At 45.7% G+C, this 23,957-nt stretch overlaps 1 protein-coding gene across 2 annotated transcripts in view; it reads right to left on the bottom strand.

Annotated features, from left to right (window-relative positions):
• The window catches only part of LOC126419835 (UDP-glycosyltransferase UGT5-like), a 640,482-nt gene extending 616,525 nt beyond the window's left edge, over positions 1-23,957 (bottom strand). The window contains exon 1 of one of the 2 annotated variants that reach the window (XM_050087074.1): positions 23,880-23,957. The gene's annotated coding sequence lies outside the window, so the exon portion shown is untranslated. The remainder of the gene's footprint in view (positions 1-23,879) is intronic. The other variant, XM_050087084.1, reaches the window with a different exon arrangement.

The raw sequence follows: 23,957 nt of genomic DNA, 5'->3' as shown, positions 1-23,957 counted from the left end.
GACGTTCGTTGCAATTTGATGTTGGTATTTGCAGATGGATAAAAACAGGGAAAATTCCTTGACTGCTCCACAGTTTTCTCTGATAGTGTCTTGGGATCAGCCTACCACATATGTTTACAGTCCACCAAGATGTGCTGTATCTGTTTTGTTTCTCATCACCTCGCCTGCCGGGCTCTTCAGCAAATACACAGAGCAGAAAAAAGAGGTGCAGAATATTGAGAACGCTCTTCTCTTGCTGCAAGAGAATGGAAAGGTGGTGGTATTCTGATGGGCACTTTGGCAAATGGGAATGTAGGTAAATGGGGCAGGCAAAATTGGACAGTGCAGCATGGTCCTACAGACTGTGGATTCACCGCAGAACTGGAAGGTTATGGACGCCTGGAAGGAAGATTAGTTGGAGGTAAGGCTAAATAACAATGTAAATATCGTGTGACTAGGGCCTCCCGTCGGGTAGACCGTTCGCCGGGTGCAAGTCTTCCGATTTGACGCCACTTTGATTAGGACAACACAACACCCAGTCCCTGAGCGGAGAAAATCTCCGACCCAGCAGGAAATCGAACACGGGCTCTTACGATTGACATTCTGTCGCGTTGACCACTCAGCTACCAGGGGCGGACGAAGGTAAGACTAGCGACTCCGCAAAGTGTTGTATTGTCAGCCTCCGCAGCTGCGTAGTCAACATGGTGCATTGTCAGAGCTAGATTTCTTTACTCAAGGACGGGGTATTGTGTTGTCCGTACATTCGTATCGTCAGAAGTTACATTCCACTATTGTGATGGATGAGTGCCCCCCACCCCCTTCCCCCGAAAATTGTAATAACAGATTATGCTAGTGCGATTAGTAATTCAATAAATAAAGTGGTTCAAAATCAAGAGTTTCTCAGTAGAGTACCGGAAAAGATTTTATTGCATAAACAAAGGATCAAAGAAGCTAAAACAAGTCTCACCACACGCTTGCTGAAAGGAAATTTGTTTAAAAAAGGCGTAAAATACACTCCTGGAAATGGAAAAAAGAACACATTGACACCGGTCTGTCAGACCCACCATACTTGCTCCGGACACTGCGAGAGGGCTGTACAAGCAATGATCACACGCACGGCACAGCGGACACACCAGGAACCGCGGTGTTGGCCGTCGAATGGCGCTAGCTGCGCAGCATTTGTGCACCGCCGCCGTCAGTGTCAGCCAGTTTGCCGTGGCATACGGAGCTCCATCGCAGTCTTTAACACTGGTAGCATGCCGCGACAGCGTGGACGTGAACCGTATGTGCAGTTGACGGACTTTGAGCGAGGGCGTATAGTGGGCATGCGGGAGGCCGGGTGGACGTACCGCCGAATTGCTCAACACGTGGGGCATGACGTCTCCACAGTACATCGATGTTGTCGCCAGTGGTCGGCGGAAGGTGCACGTGCCCGTCGACCTGGGACCGGACCGCAGCGACGCACGGATGCACGCCAAGACCGTAGGATCCTACGCAGTGCCGTAGGGGACCGCACCGCCACTTCCCAGCAAATTAGGGACACTGTTGCTCCTGGGGTATCGGCGAGGACCATTCGCAACCGTCTCCATGAAGCTGGGCTACGGTCCCGCACACTGTTAGGCCGTCTTCCGCTCACGCCCCAACATCGTGCAGCCCGCCTCCAGTGGTGTCGCGACAGGCGTGAATGGAGGGACGAATGGAGACGTGTCGTCTTCAGCGATGAGAGTCGCTTCTGCCTTGGTGCCAATGATGGTCGTATGCGTGTTTGGCGCCGTGCAGGTGAGCGCCACAATCAGGATTGCATACGACCGAGGCACACAGGGCCAACACCCGGCATCATGGTGTGGGGAGCGATCTCCTACACTGGCCGTACACCACTGGTGATCGTCGAGGGGACACTGAATAGTGCACGGTACATCCAAACCGTCATCGAACCCATCGTTCTACCATTCCTAGACCGGCAAGGTAACTTGCTGTTCCAACAGGACAATGCACGTCCGCATGTATCCCGTGCCACCCAACGTGCTCTAGAAGGTGTAAGTCAACTACCCTGGCCAGCAAGATCTCCGGATCTATCCCTCATTGAGCATGTTTGGGACTGGATGAAGCGTCGTCTCACGCGGTCTGCACGTGCAGCACGAACGCTGGTCCAACTGAGGCGCCAGGTGGAAATGGCATGGCAAGCCGTTCCACAGGACTACATCCAGCATCTCTACGATCGTCTCCATGGGAGAATAGCAGCCTGCATTGCTGCGAAAGGTGGATATACACTGTACTAGTGCCGACATTGTGCATGCTCTGTTGCCTGTGTCTATGTGCCTGTGGTTCTGTCAGTGTGATCATGTGATGTATCTGACCCCAGGAATGTGTCAATAAAGTTTCCCCTTCCTGGGACAATGAATTCACGGTGTTCTTATTTCAATTTCCAGGAGTGTATTTAGCATAAGTAATATCCCTTACTAAACTGAAGAACACACTAAACGGAAACTGTGTGTCAGTATCCTGACAACATGTTCGACATGATGTTATCCGAAAATGAAAGTTTATTCCCCCTCTTCTGGGTCTTTCGGTAGTAGTGAAGCCTTGGGAAGTACTTGCGGCTATGTTTTTCACATCCCTCCTTTATTCACTTTATTTTGTGAATCGAACCGCTAGCTGTTCCTGTAACCTTCTCAAGTACAAACCGAGACTCGAACTCGGGACCTTTGCCATTCGTGGGCAAGTGCACCACCGAGTTCGAGTCCCGGTGCGGCACATAGTTTTAATCCGCCAGGAAGTTTCATATCAGCGCACGCTCCGCTGCAGAGTGAAAAACCTCAATCTGTTCTCAAGTACAGTTTTGATGAGATTTCTACTTCCTCGTTTGCCTCTTCTGACGTAAATTTAATGGCAATGCATATAATCACACGTTCCTGATTACGAAAAACTTTCGTTGCTCTATGGTGTGCGGAGACAACAGTACCTCGCTGTATAGCAAATGGTCAGCAAGCAGACCGTCGGCAGGCGGCTGTGAACTGAGTTCTGCGCGAGTGCCACGTTATCCTGCACAGACTCCTATGTCCGTGGTGTTAATCCTTGCGCTCACACAGGCGGGACGATGTGTTACTCCGTCGATTCCTAGCAGGGCGGGCGCAGCCTACATAGCCCACTTACACGTGACTTTTTTAATTTGCCGGAAGACCGATTTGTTTGTGATGCCTGCGAAGTACGCAATTCCGCCATCACATTTTCAGGGAGTGCATTTTTTATTCCGATGAGAGGTGAGAGGCAGATTTACGTGGGGACATACCGCGTATTTTAACAGTTGACGAGTGTGGTCTGCATTGTAACATTTTGTAAATTGTAAATACTCTAGCATAAACCCGTATAAGTATAAGGCTTAAGTGTGTTACGCAGTGGCTGCTTCATCTTTTGTTTGTACAGTGGTCAGCCAGCTTTCATTTCTACCGTTCCATTTTTTTTATTTTTCGTTGCGTTTTTTTATTCTTAGTTGATAGCTTTAGGGTTGATGGTTTCATTAGTATAGTCTGTGTGTTTGATCTCGCCGTTTACAGAACTGGTATACTTTAATTTTCGTTGATATCTTTATCGATTTTACTTCACCAACTCGTTTCTAAAAAATTTTTGTAAGGACTCGAAAGACCCAGATGTTTTGCGCCCAACAACATACTCCATCTGTTTTCGTTTATCGATTCCATTTTCCCTGACCCATGAACTGAAGCACGCCAATTGTTTCGGTCCTGCTATTTCTCTAGCAGAATTTAGAGTCCTAAACCACCGTTTCCGTGATGCCATCGATTTATCTCATCCTTTTCCACCCTCTTCTCCTCCTGCTTTCCATCTGCCCCAGCATTAGCGTCTTTTCCAGTGAATCATGCCTTCTCTTAGTGTGCCCGAAGTACGCCAGTTTTAGTTTCAGTATTAGATCTCTCAAGGAGCAATACGGTTTCATTTGCTGCAACACCAAGGAGTTTCCTTCAACACAAGTCAAAGGTGCTTATTCTACGCCGTTCAGCCTTTTTATCTAGGTCCGACGTCTGTACATCACAAATGGAAAGACCATACCCCTTACTGTACGGAACTTTGTCTAGAAACACTGTCAAGGGTGGACATTGTCTTTCCACCTTTCGTGGCTGCAGACACCATCAGCAGAGATCTGGGAGTCGGTGTACTTGAACACAGGAACTACCTCATTATTTATTCTCCTATATACCATCATATGATAGCTTTAGTCGTCATAATTTTCGTTTTCTTCACATTCATTCTTAGGCCAGCCTTTGCTCTTCCCTCCTTCACCTCCAGTAAGACGATCCTTAACTCTTCATCTTGTGCCATTCGTATGGTATCATCTGCATATGTATTTGTTATACATGTTACCATAACTTATTTTTTTATTATTTCATATTATGTCTGTTATTTTACATTACCTTTTCTATGTTATATTTATTCTTATATTAGTATACAGGGTGTTACAAAAAGGTACGGCCAAACTTTCAGGAAACATTCCTCACACACAAAGAAAGAAAATATGTTATGTGGACATGTGTCCAGAAACGCTTACTTTCCATGTTAGAGCTCATTTTATTACTTCTCTTCAAATCAACTTAATCATGGAATGGAAACACGCAGCAACAGAACGTACCAGCGTGACTTCAAACACTTTGTTACAGCAAATGTTCAAAATGTCCTCCGTTAGCGAGGATACATGCATCCACCCTCCGTCGCATGGAATACCTGATGCGCTGACGCGGCCCTGGACAATGGCGTATTGTATCACAGCCGTCCCCAATACGAGCACGAAGAGTCTCTACATTTGGTGCCGGGGTTGCATAGACAAGAGCTTTCAAATGCCCCCATAAATGAAAGTCAAGAGGGTTGGGGTCAGGAGAGCGTGCAGGCCATGGAATTGGTCCGCCTCTACCAATCCATCGGTCACCGAATCTGTTGTTGAGAAGCGTACGAACACTTCGACTGAAATGTGCAGGAGCTCCATCGTGCATGAACCACAGGTAGAGTATCCCGTATGAAATCATGATAACGTGCTCCATTGAGCGTAGGTGGAAGAACATGGGGCCCAATCAAGACATCACCAACAATGCCTGCCCAAACGTTCACAGAAAATCTTTGTTGATGACGTGATTGCACAATTGCGTGCGGATTCTCGTCAGCCCACACATGTTGATTGTGAAAATTTACAATCTAATCACGTTGGGTGAAGCCTCATCCATAAAGATAACATTTGCTCTGAAATGAGGAGTGACACATTGTTGGATGAACCATTCGCAGAAGTGTACCCTTGTAGGCCAGTCAGCTGCTGATAGTGCCTGCACACGCTGTACATGGTACGGAAACAACTGGTTCTCCCGTAGCACTCTCCATACAGTGACGTGGTCAACGTTACCTTGTACAGCAGCAACTTCTCTTACGCTGACGTTAGGGTTATCGTCAACTGCACGAAGAATTGCCTCGTCCATTGCAGGTGTCCTCGTCGTTCTAGGTCTTCCTCAGTCGAGAGTCATAGGCTGGAATGTTCCGTGCTCCCTAAGATGCCGATCAATTGCTTCGAACGTCTTCCTGTCGGGACACCTTCGTTCTGGAAATCTGTCTCGATACACACGTACCGCGCCACGGCTATTGCCCCTTGCTAATCCATACATCAAATCGGCATCTGCCAACTCCGCATTTGTAAACATTGCACTGACTGAAAAACCACGTTCGTGATGAACACCAACCTGTTGATGCTACATACTGATGTGCTTGATGCTAGTACTGTAGAGCAATGAGTCGCATGTCAACACAAGCACCGAAGTCAACATTACCTTCCTTCAATTGGGCCAACTGGCGGTGAATCGAGGAAGTACAGTACATACTGACGAAACTAAAATGAGCTCTAACATGGAAATGAAGCGTTTCCGGACACTTGTCCACAAAACATATTTTCTTGATTTGTGTGTGAGGAATGTTTCCTGAAAGATTGGCCGTACCTTTTTGTAACACCCTGTATATATACGCATTTATTGTTTATTTACATGTATCACGGCTATTTTAATTCCGGTCTCTTCTTCATCTTCGTCAACAACACACACCACTGGACAAAAAAAGTGAAGGAGCTAGAAGTGGAGGAGGTAACTAGTTGAAGTTACACGTGTTGCAAGATGTGTGAGGTTATTTCAGTGGCCACAAAAGTGATCAGACTTAGAACTGGCAGCGTGACCACCCACTTACCAGTACGGGGTGTCGCGAAGCAGTTGAATTCTCTCATGAGGCACGCCGGCCCACAAGTTTTGCCATCCTGCACACTGGCACTGCGACAGGGTTGACGGCCGTGCTGGTTCCACACACGTTCTGTCTGGGACACATCCTATCCTGTCCTATCCTATCCTGTGCTCTTGCTGCCCACAGTAGCACCAAAGCGTCATGCAAAAAGTTCAGATACGCGTGCCATGTGGGAACGAGCATTGCTTTGTTGATAAAGGGCATCATGATACTCTCACGTGGGAGGTAGGACATGTCCACTGCACACCGTTGTACTGTCAGAGTTCCAGCAAACGTTACCACCCGTGACCTGAAGTCATACTTGTGACTCCCCACACTGCGGTGCCAGGAGTAACACCGCTGTGTGTCTCCAACACATGGGTAGAGTGGGGACCTCTCAGCAGGACACTGCCACACTCACGGGCGATGGTCACACACAGTGGTACAGAAGCGCCATTCATCACTCAGCACACAGCACTCCATTCGTCAGCACTCCGTGCTCCACAGCTATGTTGAGAGGTGTCATGCCTTTAAGATGCACACAGTGACTTGCTCCCTCTCATATTTATATCTTATTCTGAGTAATTCGATTTGAGGAAGTATGGCCGAGTATTGTCATTACAATGCTAGTATTGAGAACTCAGAAGATATGAATATTTTCCTCTCTAATGGCATGTAGTGAAAAGTTGCTATTGCTTCACACGGGGACTTCCCATGCAGCATCTCTCGTCACCCGGGTGGTCAGGTGACAGACAGGTTCTGCTGTTCTTGAAAGGGTTATGCCGATGGGTTTGAGGGAGTCGAGTGGATGCTGTCCAGATGCCGACATTGTCATAAGAGTGGGGGCGACACGCCCACAGGGACCTGAAGGAGTGGCTGGAGCTAGAGATTCGGTTACTTCGCAGAAACTTAGTGAAAATACTTTCTGACGGGCTACCAGCGAGGCGTGGGAATGACTTGTGTTCCCAGGCAGTCTTGGCGGGCAAATTCCCGCGTTTCCTGCAAAATCATAACTGTGATTGGCTTGCTCAGGTCATAGCTCCGTGACGTAGCAAAATCGGCGCAGAAATTGGCGCCAAGTATCTCCATTGATGGAATAGTAGTGCTTTGGCAATAGAGTGGAATTTTCCGCCGGTTTTCGAGTTGCTGATTGGGACGTTTTAACCATGGCCACTGTCGTGGGGGCGGGAATGTTCTGTGTTCGGCTTGTACGGGTGCTCTTGAGAGAGTCGTCTCTCGCCTTTTGGTCGGAGTAGGTTACAAGACTGAGCTCTCGCTGCTCTGGACAGCCTGCCTTCTGTTGGCTGTCTAATATACTTTCATTTAATTGTAACTGTTTGACGAAGTTGCTGAAGTTTCGACTTCAATATAACTTTCGGAGTAGAGTTGGCAATTGAGCGTTCTGCGTACAAGCGGCCTATGTTGTCTGTCTTGAGCAGTTTTGGCTAAAATTGACTGTATTGGAGTTACTGTGCGACTTCTCTTGTCAAAATCAATCACTGTACCGTCAGTGATAGTGTAGCGAGCCTTCTTCGTCTCCCTTAGAGGCGCATTTGTGTTGCTAGGAAGTCTTTAGTCTGGAACAACCAGACCAGGATACTTTTTGTTTTGGACTATACTCGTGACTTTATCATCACCACGACGGGACGTCGAAGCAACCAGCCATCGCGTCCAGTATGCCAGATCGTGTCCTTGCAGTTAAGAAGACAGCTTGGTAATGTACGTCCGTGGCACCCTCAGATTAGGGAATTTAGTTATGTGACAATCAGAGCTCAGCAGAGCGCGCCTGTTCCCTTTTCTAACGTTGTTCTGTCTTGGGTGTTCATTGTCTGCGTTCTCGCTACTGTAGCAGCAATTAATGTTGGGTTGGCTGGGTGTTTCTCTTACGATCTGAGTTGCAAGGAATTGGCTCCACATACCACTTGGTCATAAATGTCACAAACAAGTTTATTTCACAGCATTTATTTGAGCATCCAATTTGTCGTATTGTAAATGTTTGATGTGTTTTGTTTATTATTTTGAGTTTAGTCATAATAAATCAGATTGTTATTTTGGACAGAACTTTCATTCTGTTGATCGGTAGAGCAATCCTTTCATTTCTCACTACGTTAATAAAACTTTACTTTATCAAATTAATTTCTATCCAATTAAATTATTGGAGTTGCCAAACTCTTTTCTGCTTCACTTGCAGGGTCGTTTACAGTCAGTTCGCGTTTCTTCTTAATTCATGTGCAACAGCAAAAGTCAAAGTTAGAAAAGGGGGGGGGGGCTTAGAGCATCATTTCCATATGAAGATTCTATAAGAATTTAGTGTTAAATACACTGCTATCCCCGGCACCTCGCAATGTCACCACTCCAGACGAAGCCGCATCTGTCGTGGTGTTGGTAGCCGAGTACACATGGGAACAGTGCTACCCTGGTCTGGCTGGCGCCGGTCTCTGACCAGTGGTTTGGTGTGACGCAGAATGCTGCGGGGACTCCACTACTTGCTGTCGGATGGCAAGTGCAGACGTGAAGGGGGTACGACGTCTTTGGTACAGAATACGGCCATCTTCCCTCGTAGTATTCAGACGTGGTTGACTGGAACCCTGACGACAAGTACGAGGGCAGTTCAACAAGTAATGCAACACATTTTTTTTCTGAAACAGGGGTTGTTTTATTCAGCATTGAAATACACCAGGTTATTCCCCAATCTTTTAGCTACACAACACTGTTTTTCAACATAATCTCCATTCAATGCTACGGCCTTACGCCACCTTGAAATGAGGGCCTGTATGCCTGCACGGTACCATTCCACTGGTCGATGTCGGAGCCAACGTCGTACTGCATCAATAACTTCTTCATAATCCGCGTAGTGCCTCCCACGGATTGCGTCCTTCATTGGGCCAAACATATGGAAATCCGACGGTGCGAGATCGGGGCTGTAGGGTGCATGAGGAAGAACAGTCCACTGAAGTTTTGTGAGCTCCTCTCGGGTGCGAAGACTTGTGTGAGGTCTTGCGTTGTCATGAAGAAGGAGAAGTTCGTTCTGATTTTTGTGCCTACGAACAAGCTGAAGTCGTTTCTTCAATTTCTGAAGAGTAGCACAATACACTTCAGATTTGATCGTTTGACCATGGGGAAGGACATCGAACAGAATAACCCCTTCAGCGTCCCAGAAGACTGTAACCATGACTTTACCGGCTGAGGGTATGGCTTTAAACTTTTTGTTGGTAGGGGAGTGGGTGTGGCACCACTCCATTGATTGCCGTTTTGTTTCAGGTTCGAAGTGATGAACCCAAGTTTCATCGCCTGTAACAATCTTTGACAAGAAATTGTCACCCTCAGCCACATGACGAGCAAGCAATTCCACACAGATGGTTCTCCTTTGCTCTTTATGGTGTTCGGTTAGACAACGAGGGACCCAGCGGGAACAAACCTTTGAATATCCCAACTGGTGAACAATTGTGACAGCACTACCAACAGAGATGTCAAGTTGAGCACTGAGTTGTTTGATGGTGATCCGTCGATCATCTGGAACGAGTGTGTTCGCACGCTCCGCCATTGCAGGAGTCACAGCTGTGCACGGCCGGCCCGCACGCGGGAGATCAGACAGTCTTGCTTGACCTTGCGGCGATGATGACACACGCTTTGCCCAACGACTCACCGTGCTTTTGTCCACTGCCAGATCACCGTAGACATTCTGCAAGCGCCTATGAATATCTGAGATGCCCTGGTTTTCCGCCAAGAGAAACTCGATCACTGCCCGTTGTTTGCAACGCAGATCCGTTACAGACGCCATTTTAACAGCTCCGTACAGCGCTGCCACCTGTCAATGAAACTATACGAGACGAAGCGGGAATGACTGAAAATATTCCACAAGAAATTTCCGGTTTTTTCAACCAAAATTGGCCGGGAAAAAAAATGTGTTGCATTACTTATTGAACTGCCCTCGTGTGTCTGCCCTCACGTTCCCATAAAATCCATCATAATCCGCTGTCACATCTGAATGCCACAAAAATCTGGTAATGCACGAGGCGACCAGACGCCGAAATACAAGCCCACAATTTGCCACGCTTCAAACTCTATCAGGTGCTGATAACGATGTCACACACGAGTGTGCTGCGTCTGCTTGTTCCCCAGTCATCGCTCAACATCTGACTTTATTCGTGCCTCTTTTTTTTGTACCATCAGTCTTCGAATTGGTTTGTTGTGGCCCACTACGAATTGCTCTCCTGTGCCAACTTCTTCATCTCAGAGCAGCACTTGCAAACTAATTCCTCAATTACTTGCTGGATGTATTCCAATCTCTGTCTCCCTCTACAGCTTTTACCCTCTGCCGCTACCTTAATACCATGGAAATTGTTACCTGATGTCTTAACAGATGTTCTACCACCTCGTCCCTTCTTCTTGTGATGTTTTTGTTGTGGTCTTCAGTCCTGAGACTGGTTTGATGCAGCTCTCCATGCTACTCTATCCTGTGCAAACTTCTTCATCTCCCAGTACCTACTGCAACCTACATCCTTCTGAATCTGCTTAGTGTATTCATCTCTTGGTCTCCCTCTATGATTTTTACCCTCCACGCTGCCTTCCAATGCTAAATTTGTGATCCCTTGATGCCTCAAAACATGTCCTACCAACCGATCCCTTCTTCTTGTCAAGTTGTGCCACAAACTTCTCTTCTCCCCAATCCTATTCAACGTCTCCTCATTAGTTATGTGATCTACCCATCTAATCTTCAGCATTCTTCTGTAGCACCACATTTCGAAAGCTTCTATTCTCTTCTTGTCCAAACTAGTTCTCGTCCATGTTTCACTTCCATACATGGCTACACTCCATATAAATACTTTCAGAAACGACTTCCTGACACTTAAATCTATACTTGATGTTAACAAATTTCTCTTCTTCAGAAACGATTTCCTTGCCATTGCCAGTCTACATTTTATATCCTCTCTACTTCGACCATCATCAGTTATTTTACTCCCCAAATAGCAAACTCCTTTACTACTTTAAGTGTCTCATTTCCTAATCTAATTTCCTCAGCATCACCCGATTTAATTTGACTACATTCCATTATCCTTGTTTTGCTTTTGTTGATGTTCATCTTATAGCCTCCTTTCAAGACACTGTCCATTCCGTTCAACTGCTCTTCCAAGTCCTTTGCTGTCTCTGACAGAATTACAATGTCATCGGCGAACCTCAAAGTTTTCACTTCTTCTCCATGAATTTTAACACCTACTCCGAATTTTTCTTTTGTTTCCTTTACTGCTTGCTCAATATACAGATTGAATAACATCGGGGAGAGGCTACAACCCTGTCTCACTCCTTTCCCAACCACTGCTTCCCTTTCATGCCCCTTGACTCTTATAACTGCCATCTGGTTTCTGTACAAATTGTAAATAGCCTTTCGCTCCCTGTATTTTACCCCTGCCACCTTCAGAATTTGAAAGAGAGTATTCCAGTTAACATTGTCAAAAGCTTTCTCTAAGTCTACAAATGCTAGAAACGTAGGTTTGCCTTTCCTTAATCTTTCTTCTAAGATAAGTCGTAAGTTCAGTATAGCCTCACGTGTTCGAATATTTCTACAGAATCCAAACTGATCTTCCCCAAGGTCAGCTCCTACCAATTTTTCCATTCGTCTGTAAAGAATTCTCGTTAGTATTTTACAGCTGTGACTTATTAAACTGATAGTTCGGTAACACCTGCTTTCTTTGGAATTGGAATTATTATATTCTTCTTGAAGTCTGAGGGTATTTCGCCTGTCTCATACATCTTGCTCACCAGATGGTAGAGTTTTGTCAGGACTGGCTCTCCCAAGGCCATCAGTAGTTCTAATGGAATGTTGTCTACTGCCGGGGCCTTGTTTCGACTCAGGTCTTTCAGTGCTCTGTCAAACTCTTCACGCAGTATCTTATCTCCCATTTCGTCTTCATCTACATCCTCTTCCATTTCCATAATATTGTCCTCAAGTACATCGCCCTTGTATAAACCCTCTATATACTCCTTCCACCTTTCCGCCTTCCCTTCTTTGCTTAGAACTGGGTTGCCATCTGAGTTCTTGATATTCATACAAGTGGTTCTCTTCTCTCCAAAGGTCTCTTTAATATTCCTGTAGGCAGTATCTATCTTACCCCTAGTGAGACAAGCCTCTACATCCTTACATTTGTCCTCTAGCCATCCCTGCTTAGCCATTTTGCACTTCCTGTCGATCTCATTTTTGAGACGTTTGTATTCCTTTTTGCCTGCTTCATTTACTGCATTTTTATATTTTCTCCTTTCATCAATTAAATTCAATATTTCTTCTGTTACCCAAGGATTTCTATTAGCCCTCGTGTTTTTACGTGCTTGATCCTCTGCTGCCTTCACTATTTCGTCCCTCAGAGCTACCCATTCTTCTTCTACTGTATTTCTTTCCCCCATTCCTGTCAATTGTTCCCTTATGCTCTCCCTGAAACTCTGTACAACCTCTGGTTCTTTCAGTTTATCCAGGTCCCATCTCCTTAAATTCCCACCTTTTTGCAGTTTCTTCAGTTTCAATCTGCAGTTCATAAACAATAGATTGTGGTCAGAATCCACATCTGCCCCTGGAAATGTCTTACAATTTAAAACCTGGTTCCTAAATCTCTGTCTTACCATTATATAATTTATCTGATACCTTTTAGTATCTCCAGGATTCTTCCAGGTATACAACCTTCTTTTATGATTCTTGAACCAAGTGTTAGCTACGATTAAGTTATGCTCTGTGCAAAATTCTACAAGGCGGCTTCCTCTTTCATTTCTTCCCCCCAATCCATATTCACATACTATGTTTCCTTCTCTCCTTCTTGTGATAGTTTCCCAAATATTCCTTTTCTCGCCGATTCTGCTGAGCATCTCCTCATTCCTTTTCGGTCTGCCTAATTTTGAACATTCGTCTATACCATGGCATCTCAAATGCTTCGATTCTCTTCTGTTTCGGGTTTCCCATAGTCCATGTTTCACTACTATACAGTGCTGTACCCCAAATGCACATTCTAAGAAATTTATTCCTCAAATTAAGGCCACCTGTTGCCAGTGCTATGCTACTAGTCTGCTTTTAATGTCCTCCTTGCTCCGTCCACCATTGGTTACTTTGCTGCCTAGGTAGGAAATTCCTTAACTTCATTCACTTCGTGACCACCAATCCTGGTGCCAAATTTCTCGCTGTTCTCATTTCTGCTGCTTCTTATTACCTCTGCCTTTCTTCGATTTATTCTCAAACAATAGTCTGTACTCATTAGACTGTTCGTTCTATTCAGCAAATCCCCTTAATGTCTTTCATTTTCACTGAGGATAGCAATGTCACGAACGAATCTCGTCATTGATCTCATTTCATCATGAATGTTAATTCTACTCTTGAACCTTTCTTTTATTTCCGTAATTGTTTCTTGAATGTATAAATTGAACAGTAGGGGCGAAAGACTACATCTCTGTCTTACGCATTTTTTAATCCGATCACTTCGTTCTTGGTCGTCCACTCTTATTACTTCCTCTTGGCTGTATATTACCCGCCCGTCCCTATAGCTACCCCACTTTTTCTCTGAATTTTGAATATCTTGCACCACTAGAAATTGTCGAACGCTCCCTCCAGGACGACAAATCCTACGTACGTGTCTTGATTTTTCTTCAGTCTTACTCCATTATCAACAGTAACGCCAGACCTGCCTCTCTGACGCCTTTACCTTTTCTACGGCCAAATTTATCATCTAAGACATCTTCAGTTTTCGTCTCCATTCTTCTGTATATCATTCTTGTCAGAAGCTTGGATGCATGAGCTGGTAAGTTGATTGTGTGATAATTCTCGCATTCGTCAGCTCCTGCAATCTTCGGAATTATGAAGATGATATTTTTACGAAAGTCTGATGGTAAATCGCCAGACTCATACATTCTACACGCCAAAGTCAGTAGTTATTTTGTTGCCACTTCCCCCAATGATTTTATACGATTCTGATGGAATGTTATCCATCCACATGGCCTTATTCGATCTTAAGTCGTCCAAAGCTCTCTTCAATTCTGATTCTAATACTATATCCCCTGCTCCTTCTGTATCGACTCCTGTTTCTTCTTCTACACTCCTGGAAATGGAAAAAAGAACACATTGACACCGGTGTGTCAGACCCACCATACTTGCTCCGGACACTGCGAGAGGGCTGTACAAGCAATGATCACACGCACGGCACAGCGGACACACCAGGAACCGCGGTGTTGGCCGTGGAATGGCGCTAGCTGCGCAGCATTTGTGCACCGCCGCCGTCAGTGTCAGCCAGTTTGCCGTGGCATACGGAGCTCCATCGCAGTCTTTAACACTGGTAGCATGCCGCGACAGCGTGGACGTGAACCGTATGTGCAGTTGACGGACTTTGAGCGAGGGCGTATAGTGGGCATGCGGGAGGCCGGGTGGACGTACCGCCGAATTGCTCAACACGTGGGGCGTGAGGTCTCCACAGTACATAGATGTTGTCGCCAGTGGTCGGCGGAAGGTGCACGTGCCCGTCGACCTGGGACCGGACCGCAGCGACGCACGGATGCACGCCAAGACCGTAGGATCCTACGCAGTGCCGTAGGGGACCGCACCGCCACTTCCCAGCAAATTAGGGACACTGTTGCTCCTGGGGTATCGGCGAGGACCATTCGCAACCGTCTCCATGAAGCTGGGCTACGGTCCCGCACACCGTTAGGCCGTCTTCCGCTCACGCCCCAACATCGTGCAGCCCGCCTCCAGTGGTGTCGCGACAGGCGTGAATGGAGGGACGAATGGAGACGTGTCGTCTTCAGCGATGAGAGTCGCTTCTGCCTTGGTGCCAATGATGGTCGTATGCGTGTTTGGCGCCGTGCAGGTGAGCGCCACAATCAGGACTGCATACGACCGAGGCACACAGGGCCAACATCCGGCATCATGGTGTGGGGAGCGATCTCCTACACTGGCCGTACACCACCGGTGATCGTCGAGGGGACACTGAATAGTGCACGGTACATCCAAACCGTCATCGAACCCATCGTTGTACCATTCCTAGACCGGCAAGGGAACTTGCTGTTCCAACAGGACAATGCACGTCCGCATGTATCCCGTGCCACCCAACGTGCTCTAGAAGGTGTAAGTCAACTACCCTGGCCAGCAAGATCTCCGGATCTGTCCCCCATTGAGCATGTTTGGGACTGGATGAAGCGTCGTCTCACGCGGTCTGCACGTCCAGCACGAACGCTGGTCCAACTGAGGCGCCAGGTGGAAGTGGCATGGCAAGCCGTTCCACAGGACTACATCCAGCATCTCTACGATCGTCTCCATGGGAGAATAGCAGCCTGCATTGCTGCGAAAGGTGGATATACACTGTACTAGTGCCGACATTGTGCATGCTCTGTTGCCTGTGTCTATGTGCCTGTGGTTCTGTCAGTGTGATCATGTGATGTATCTGACCCCAGGAATGTGTCAATAAAGTTTCCCCTTCCTGGGACAATGAATTTACGGTGTTCTTATTTCAATTTCCAGGAGTGTATCATAGCAGACAAGTCTTCCACATCAGAAAGGCATTCAACATGCTCTTCCCATCTATATGCTCTCTCTCCTCTCCATTTAACAGAGGAAATCCCATTGCGCTATTAATGTTACCACCCCTGCTTTTAAATTCACCGGAGGTTGTTTTGACTTGCTATATGTTGAGCAAGTCGTTCTGACCACTTCTTTCTAGATTTCTCTACGTTCTTCAGTCTCGTAGCTCCCTGCATTTCCTACTTAATTTATTCATTGAGTGATCTGTATCTCTGTATTCCTGAATTTCTCTGAGCATTTTTGTTCTTCCTTCTTTCGTCGGTCAACCGAAGATTTCCTCTGTTAACCATGGTTTCTTCGCAGTTACATTCTTTATAACTACGTCGTGCTTTCCGATTTCTGTAATTGCTCATTTTAGATGATGATGATTTTGGTTTGTGGGGTGCTCAACATCGTGGTCATCAGCGCCTGTACAAGTTCCAAATCTTTCCATTTCCAGCCTCGGCAGTTCCCGAAAGATGATGAGAATACACACAAAAACCCGGTTCCTGGGTGGAGAAAATCCCGGCCCGGCCGGGAATCGAACCCGGGACCCTGTGATGCTCTTTTTATTAGAGACATCCATTCAACTGAACTGCCAACAGATCTATTCATTATCGCAGTATCTATAGGCTCAGAGAACTTAAAGCTTACCTCTTCATTCCTCAGTACTTCCATATCACAATTCTTTGCGCCCTTATTCATCCTGACTAGTCTCTTCAAATACTATGTATTCTTCATCATTTCTAAATTGTGATCTGAGTCTACATCTGCTCTTGGGTACGCCTTACAATCCAATTTTGATTGCCCGCCGCTGCGCCCGAGCGGTTCTAGGCGCTACGGTCTGGAAACGCGCGAACGCTACGGTCGCAGGTTCGAATACTGCCTCGGGCATGGATGTGTGTGATGTCCTTAGGTCAGTAAGGTTTAAATAGTTCTAAGTTGTTGGTGACTGATAACCTCGGATGTTAAGTCCCATAGTGTTCAGAGCCATTTGACCTCCAATATTTGATTTCGGAATATCTTCCTGACCATGATATAATCTAACCGAAATCTTGCCGCATCTCCCGGCCTTTTCCAAGTATACCTCCTCCTCTTGTGGTCCTTCAGCAGAGTAATACTATTAATAACTGAAATTTATTGCAGAACTCAAATTGTCTTTTTTCCTCTGTTTGCTTCTGTAACCCTATCTTCTACTTCTCCTCCTGCAACAGCACACCATTTCCCCATGACTATTAGATTTTCATTTCCCTTTGTGTACTGTATTGCCATTTCAATATCGTCATATACTTTCTATCTCTCTTCATCTTCCGCTTGCGACGTCGGCCTGTATGCCTGAACTGTCGTTGTCGGTGTTGGTTTGCTGTCGGTTCTTATGACAACAACCCTTTCACTGAACTATTCACAATAACTCGCTCTCTGCCCTACCTTCCTACTCATAACGAATCCTGCTACCGTTACACCATTTTTTTGCGGCTGTTGATATTATTCTGTACTCATCTGATCATAAATCCTTGTCCATTTCGCTTCACTGTCCTCCACTATATATCTAGACCGAGCCTTAGCGTTTCCCTATTCACATTTTCTAGCTTCCCTGCCACGTTCAGACTTCTGACATTCCAATCCCCGACTAGTAGAACGTTGTCCTTTCGTTGGTTGTTGAATCTTTTTGTCATGGTCAGCTCCCTTTTGGCAGTCCCCTACCGGAGATCCGAATGGAGAATCCTTTGCCAATGGCGATATCGTCACGACACTCAATTATAGGCCACATGACCCGTTGATACACACTACGTGCCTTTAATGGAGTGGTTTTCCTTGCCTTCTGCATCTCATACCGTTGTTCATTGCTGATTCTTCCTCATTTAGGGGAGCTTCCCACCGGAGCGGCAAAAAAGTGCCACGAACCTCTGTCCTCTGCACCGCTCTCTTTGACAAGGCCGTTGGCTGAATGCCGGAAGTCTTCGACCGCCACTGCGAATCCTTTTTACTCAAAATTTAAGCGGTGGCGCGGTTCGAAACCGAGAACGAGTACGTTTTCATTACTAGTCAAAGAGGAATGGAAAGCCGTTGCGGAGCTACACAAAGAAAGAGAGAAACAAAGCAGTTGATATTAGACTGACAACACAGGTCAGTGACGTAATGGAAATGTCGTGTGGCTAGGGCCTCCCGTCGGGTAGACCGTTCGCCTGGTGCAGGTCTTTCGATTTGACGCCACTTCGGCGACCTGCGCGTCGATGGGGATGAAATGATGATGGTAATGAAAAGAGTGGACACCTTGAAATGGCAGTGGGCTGGTCATGTCGCTGGAAGAAAAGATGGCAGGTGGCCAAAATAAGTACGAGATGTTGCCCTTTATTGGAGCCACACTGCAGCGATATTGTCGGCAGTAATACTGGGCCAACACGGGGCTTAAAATTATGGCGCCTTATAAATCCACATTTAGTAGGCATGGCTAGAGATCTGACATTCATATTATCTCCACGAAAGCTTCAGTGAACTGTAACAGCAGCAAGATCAGGCTGTGGCGGCCCTTCTACACCTACATCTACATACATACTCCGCAATCCACCATACGGTGCGTGGCGGAGGGTACCTCGTACCAGAACTAGCATCTTCTCTCCCTGTTCCACTTCCAAACAGAACGAGGGAAAAATGACTGCCTATATGCCTCTGTACGAGCCCTAATCTCTCTTAACTTATCTTTGTGGTCTTTCCGCGAAATGTAAGTTGGCGGTAGTAAAATTGTACAGCAGTCAGCCCCAAATGCTGGTTCTCTAAATTTCCTCAGTAGCGATTCACGAATAGAACGCCTCCTTTCCTCCAGAGACTCCCACCCGAGTTCCTGAAGCATTTCCGTAACACTCGCGTGATGATCAAACCTACCAGTAACAAATCTAGCAGCCCGCTTCTGAATTGCTTCTATGCCCTCCCTCAATCCGACCAGAAAGGGATCCCAAACGCTCTAGCAGTACTTGAGAATAGGTCGTATTAGTGTTTTATACGCGGTCTCCTTTACAGATGAACCACATCTTCCCAAAATTCTACCAATGAACCGAAGACGACTATCCGCCTTTCCCACAACTGCCATTACATGCTTGTTCCACTTCATATCGCTGTGCAGTGTTACGCCCAAATATTTAATCGACGTGACTGTGTCAAGCGCTACACTACTAATGGAGTATTCAAACATTACGGGATTCTTTTTCTTATTCATCTGTATTAATTTACATCTATCTATATTTAGAGTGAGCTGCCATTCTTTACACCAATCACAAATCCTGTTCAAGTCATCTTGTATCCTCCTACAGTCACTCAACGACGACACCTTCCCGTACACCACAGCATCATCAGCAAACAGCCGCACATTGCTATCCACCCTATCGAAAAGATCATTTATGTAGATAGAAAACAACAGTGGACCTACCACACTTCCCTAGGGCACTCCAGATGATACCCTCACCTCCGATGAACATTCACCATCGAGGACAACGTACTGGGTTCTATTACTTAAGAAGTCTTGGAGCCACTCACATACTTGGGAACCAATCCCATATGATCGTACCTTAGTTAGGAGTCTGCAGTGCGGCACCGAGTCAAACGCTTTCCGGAAGTCAAGGAATAAGGCATCCATCTGATACCCTTCAACTATGGTTCGCAAAATATCACGTGAAAAAAGGGCGAGTTGCGTTTCGCAGGAGCGATGCTTTCTAAAGCCGTGCTGATGCATGGACAGCAACTTCTCTGTCTCAAGGAAATTCGTTATATTCGAACTGTTCGAGAATCCTGCAACAAACCGATGTTAAGGATATTGGTCTGTAATTTTGAGGATCCGTCCTTCTACCCTTCTTATATACAGGCGTCACCTGCGCTTTCTTCCAGTCGCTCGGGACTTTACGTTGGGCAAGAGATTCGCGATAAATGCAAGCTAAGTAAGGAGCCAATGCAGTAGAGTACTCTCTGTAAAACCGAATTGGAATCCCATCAGGACCTGGCGATTTATTTATTTTCAACCCATTCAGCTGCTTCACAACCCCAGGGATGTCTTATCACCATGTCCTCCATACGGGAATCTGTACGAGACTCAGGCCGTGCGGCTCTAGACGCTACAGTCTGGAGCCGAGCGACCGCTACGGTCGCAGGTTCGAATCCTGCCTCGGGCATGGATGTGTGTGATGTCCTTAGGTTAGTTAGGTTTAAGTAGTTCTAAGTTCTAGGCGACTGACGACCTCAGATGTTAAGTCGCATAGTGCTCAGAGCCATTTTTGTTTTGTACGAGACTCAAACGGCGGTATGTTTGTACGATCCTCCTGCGTGAAAGATTTCTCAAATGCTAAATTTAAAATTTCAGCTTTCGTTTTGCTGTCTTCCGTTGCCAGGCCAGACTGATCAGTGAGTGACTGCATGGAAGCCCTCGACCTGCCCTTAATGTTCGGAGCTGTAGATTCCGCTGAATGCAGTCAGACGGCGCCCTAGCCCGTCGCTGTCTGGACGCTCTGAACGTGGAACCTACAGCAAGGTCAGAAGTGTTTTCGACGACAGAAGTAGAAATCAACCGAAATGAAGTTAGTTTGTTTGCGTCGCCAAGTTCCGCAGCAGCTGTTAAAATCTGTCAAAATATTCAAAATGTCCGTGAAATCCTATGGGACTCAACCGCTAAGGTCATCAGTCACTAAGCTTACGCACTACTTAACCTAAAGTATTCTAAGGACAAACACACCCATGCCCGAGGGAGGACTCGAAGCTCCGCCGGGACCAGCAGCACAGACCGTGACTGCTGCGCGCCTGACCGCTCGGCTAATCCCGCGCGGCAAAATCTATCAGTAATGGTTATGCGTTCAACTGGCTCTGAGCACTATGGGACTTAACTTCTGAGGTCATCAGTCCCCTAGAACTTAGAACTACTTAAACTTTATTAACCTAAGGACATCACACACATCCATGCCCGAGGCAGGATTCGAACCTGCGACCCGTAGCGGTCGCGCGGCTCCAGACTGTAGAGCCTAGAACCGCTCAGCCACGCCGACCGACGGTTATCCGTCCTGAGCTGACTGCAGTTTAATTAAAATAATTGCACTAGACGCATTTCGCTTTTATTTATAAAGCATAGTCCGTGGTTATTCTACATATTGGATATATATGTTTGTACAGTTCTGACTGTAGACCAACTTTATAAGGAAAACGCTGTTTTTAGCCTAAAACAATCAAAAATGTACAAATTCTTTTTAATTAAACTGCAGTCAGCTCAAGACGGATAACGTACAGTAACAGGTGTCTACAAGATCATGCTTTATGAACAAAACTCAAAAATAAAGAAGTATTGAAAAATACTGTGAAATGTTCTGTGGTTTGTCTAAAAGTAAGAAATCAAGTAGATTAGAGAAACATTTGACGTGCCTTTGAATGATGTTCGAAATCATGTTCAGGAAATGAGGTCTGTGAAATGTTTCTCTAACATAATTTACTTATTACTTTCAGACAGATCGTTTTGAAACAAGTCTATTGGGAGTTTATTTGCATTTCTGAAATTTCTACATAATTTGGATGTCTCAAACGCTAAGCGACAATTGTGAATCACTTATTATTCGGGCACAGACTTTGGCCGGAGTAGATGTGTCACTGGAAGACGTGTTTGTTTTGTCATCGATGCTGGGCTGCGAGGAGCGCGGGAGTTCTGTCGTCAGAGCAGATGTTGAGCAATGTAGACGTAAAGTTAAGTGCATCTGTGTAAACTCATTTATGTTTGAATATTGTGAAACAGAGGAGAAAGATTTGTTTAGTGTTTCGGAATGAAATGAGACGTAAGGATATTAACAATAGAGTATGAAGAGGAATGAAGCTAATATGCAGCATGGGATTACCCGAGCGGTCTAAGGCGCTACAGTCATGGACTGTGCAGCTCGTCCCGACGGAGGTTCGAGTCCTCCCTCGGGCATGGGTGTGTGTGTTTGTCCTTAGGATAATTTAGGTTAAGTAGTGTGAAAGCTTAGGGACTGGTGACCTTAACAATTAGTCCCATAAGATTTCACACACATTTGAACATTTTTTTTAAAGCTAATATTTTTCATTTAGTGGCGTTGCAGTCGCGCGTAGTGAGGATTCATTCTTGAATGACACATCCGTATCAGGGGACTTTAGATTTTTCATTAAAGATCGTGTAATTTTCCCTGTAAAGTATTTTTTTGTTTGTCAGTTACTTGTCTGACTTTAACGAGAATAAGAGTTTGATATCAATGTTGCCATTTGTCAATGTTAATGAGTGTTGAACGTAAATTTCATACAGTCTAATAATATATCAGATAGCTTAAAAACAGTTTATTGAAGGAATACTTCACCTAACAGCATTGTCGACGTCCTCGATCCAACGCATTTTATTTACAGGAATGTCTCACTCAGTGATGTGTATAAAACAGTTTACTTGTTTGTGTGGAGTCCGCAGCTCGTGGTCTCGCGGTAGCGTTCTCGCTTCCCGAGCACGGGGTCCCGGGTTCGATTTCCGGCGGGGTCAGGGATTTTCTCTGCCTCGTGATGACTGGGTGTTGTGTGATGTCCTTAGGTTAGTTAGGTTTAAGTAGTTCTAACAAGGGAACCTCCCCATCGCACCCCCCTCAGATTTAGTTATAAGTTGGCACAGTGGATAGGCCTTGAAAAACTGAACACAGATCAATTGAGAAAACAGGAAGAAGTTATGTGGAACTGCGAAAAAATAACCAAAAATACAAACTGAGTAGTTCATGGCAAGATATGCAACAACAAGGATATCGGAAACGTAGGAGCGCCGTGGTCTCGTGGTAACATGAGCAGCTGCGGAACGAAAGGTCCTTGGTTCAAGTCTTCCATCGAGTGAAAAGTTTAATTTTCTATTTTCAGTTTATGTGACAAACTCTTATGTTTTCATCACTTTTTTGGGAGTGATTATCACATTCACAAGAAAACCTAAATCGGGCAAGGTAGAAGAATCTTTTTACCCACTCGCCAAGTGTACAAGTTAGGTGGGTCGACAACATATTCCTGTCATGTGACGCACATGCCGTTACCACTGTCGTATAGAATATATAAGATGTGTTTTCCTGTGGAGGAATCGGTTGACCTATGACCTTGCGATCAAATGTTTTCGGTTCCCATTGGAGAGGCACGTCCTTTCGTCTACTAATCGCACGGTTTTGCGATGCGTCGCAAAACACAGACACTAAACTTATTACAGTGAACAGAGACGTCAATGAACGAAAGGACAGATAATAACTATGCAAAAATAAAGAAAGTAAAATTTTCACTCGATGGGAAGACTTGAACCAAGGACCTCACTTTCTGCAGCTGCTCACGCTACCACGAGACCACAGCGCTCGTGAGCTAACTATCTCCATGATACTGCCTATGTCGCCCGTGGGCTACTCAGTTTGTATATTTTGCTTATTTTTTCACAGTTCCACACAACTTCTTCCTGTTTTCTCAATTGATCTGTGTTCAGTTTATCAAGGCCTATCCACTGTGCCAACTTATAACTAAATCTGAGGGGGATGCGATGTGGAGGTTCCCTTGTAAGTTCTAGGGGACTGATGACCATAGCTGTTAAGTCCCATAGTGCTCACAGCCATTTGAACCATTTTTGTTTGTGTGGAACTCTGCACTAAGCTGTCAGCAACTGTTGTTAGCAATTAGCAGCTGGCGCACAGAGAGGAGCAAGCACCGCGTTTCCAAGCAATTACATTACGAGGTAAGATATTTACATTTCAGGATCATTTTGCTACGAAAATTATCAATGCACACAGGGGACCATTTCGTTGGACAGCTTTATTAGGTAGGTCATTAACGCACCGCGACCACTTTGTTTAATTGAAGAGATTAATAGGAAAGTCCAGGATTTAATCGGTTTCCACATTTTTTAGAAAGATTATAAAACAGTGCCAAATTGTTGTTGTAATCTCGCAGGCAGATTTATTTGGTTTCTATCGCAGTTGGAAAAGCACAAGGACGCCCAAAGATAAACAATAGCAACGCTACAACCAATCGACCGAGCCAGTTCAAACTTTTTTTTTTTTTTTTTTTTTTTTTTTTTTTTTTTTTTCGCTGATCTGCGACCGTGACTGCGTTAGGCGACAGCCGGCTGTTGCTGCCTGCTACTCACCGTTGTCTGCACGACTCAACAGCCCGACGTAGAACCTGGCCGCAGCAGACTGCCGGAGCAGAGACAGACTCACTGCTG

The sequence above is a fragment of the Schistocerca serialis genome, chromosome 9 (assembly GCF_023864345.2).
Source record: "Schistocerca serialis cubense isolate TAMUIC-IGC-003099 chromosome 9, iqSchSeri2.2, whole genome shotgun sequence".
Taxonomy (NCBI): domain Eukaryota; kingdom Metazoa; phylum Arthropoda; class Insecta; order Orthoptera; family Acrididae; genus Schistocerca; species Schistocerca serialis.
Note: the sequence above shows the minus strand (reverse complement) of the source record. Positions and strands in the feature narration are given on the sequence as shown.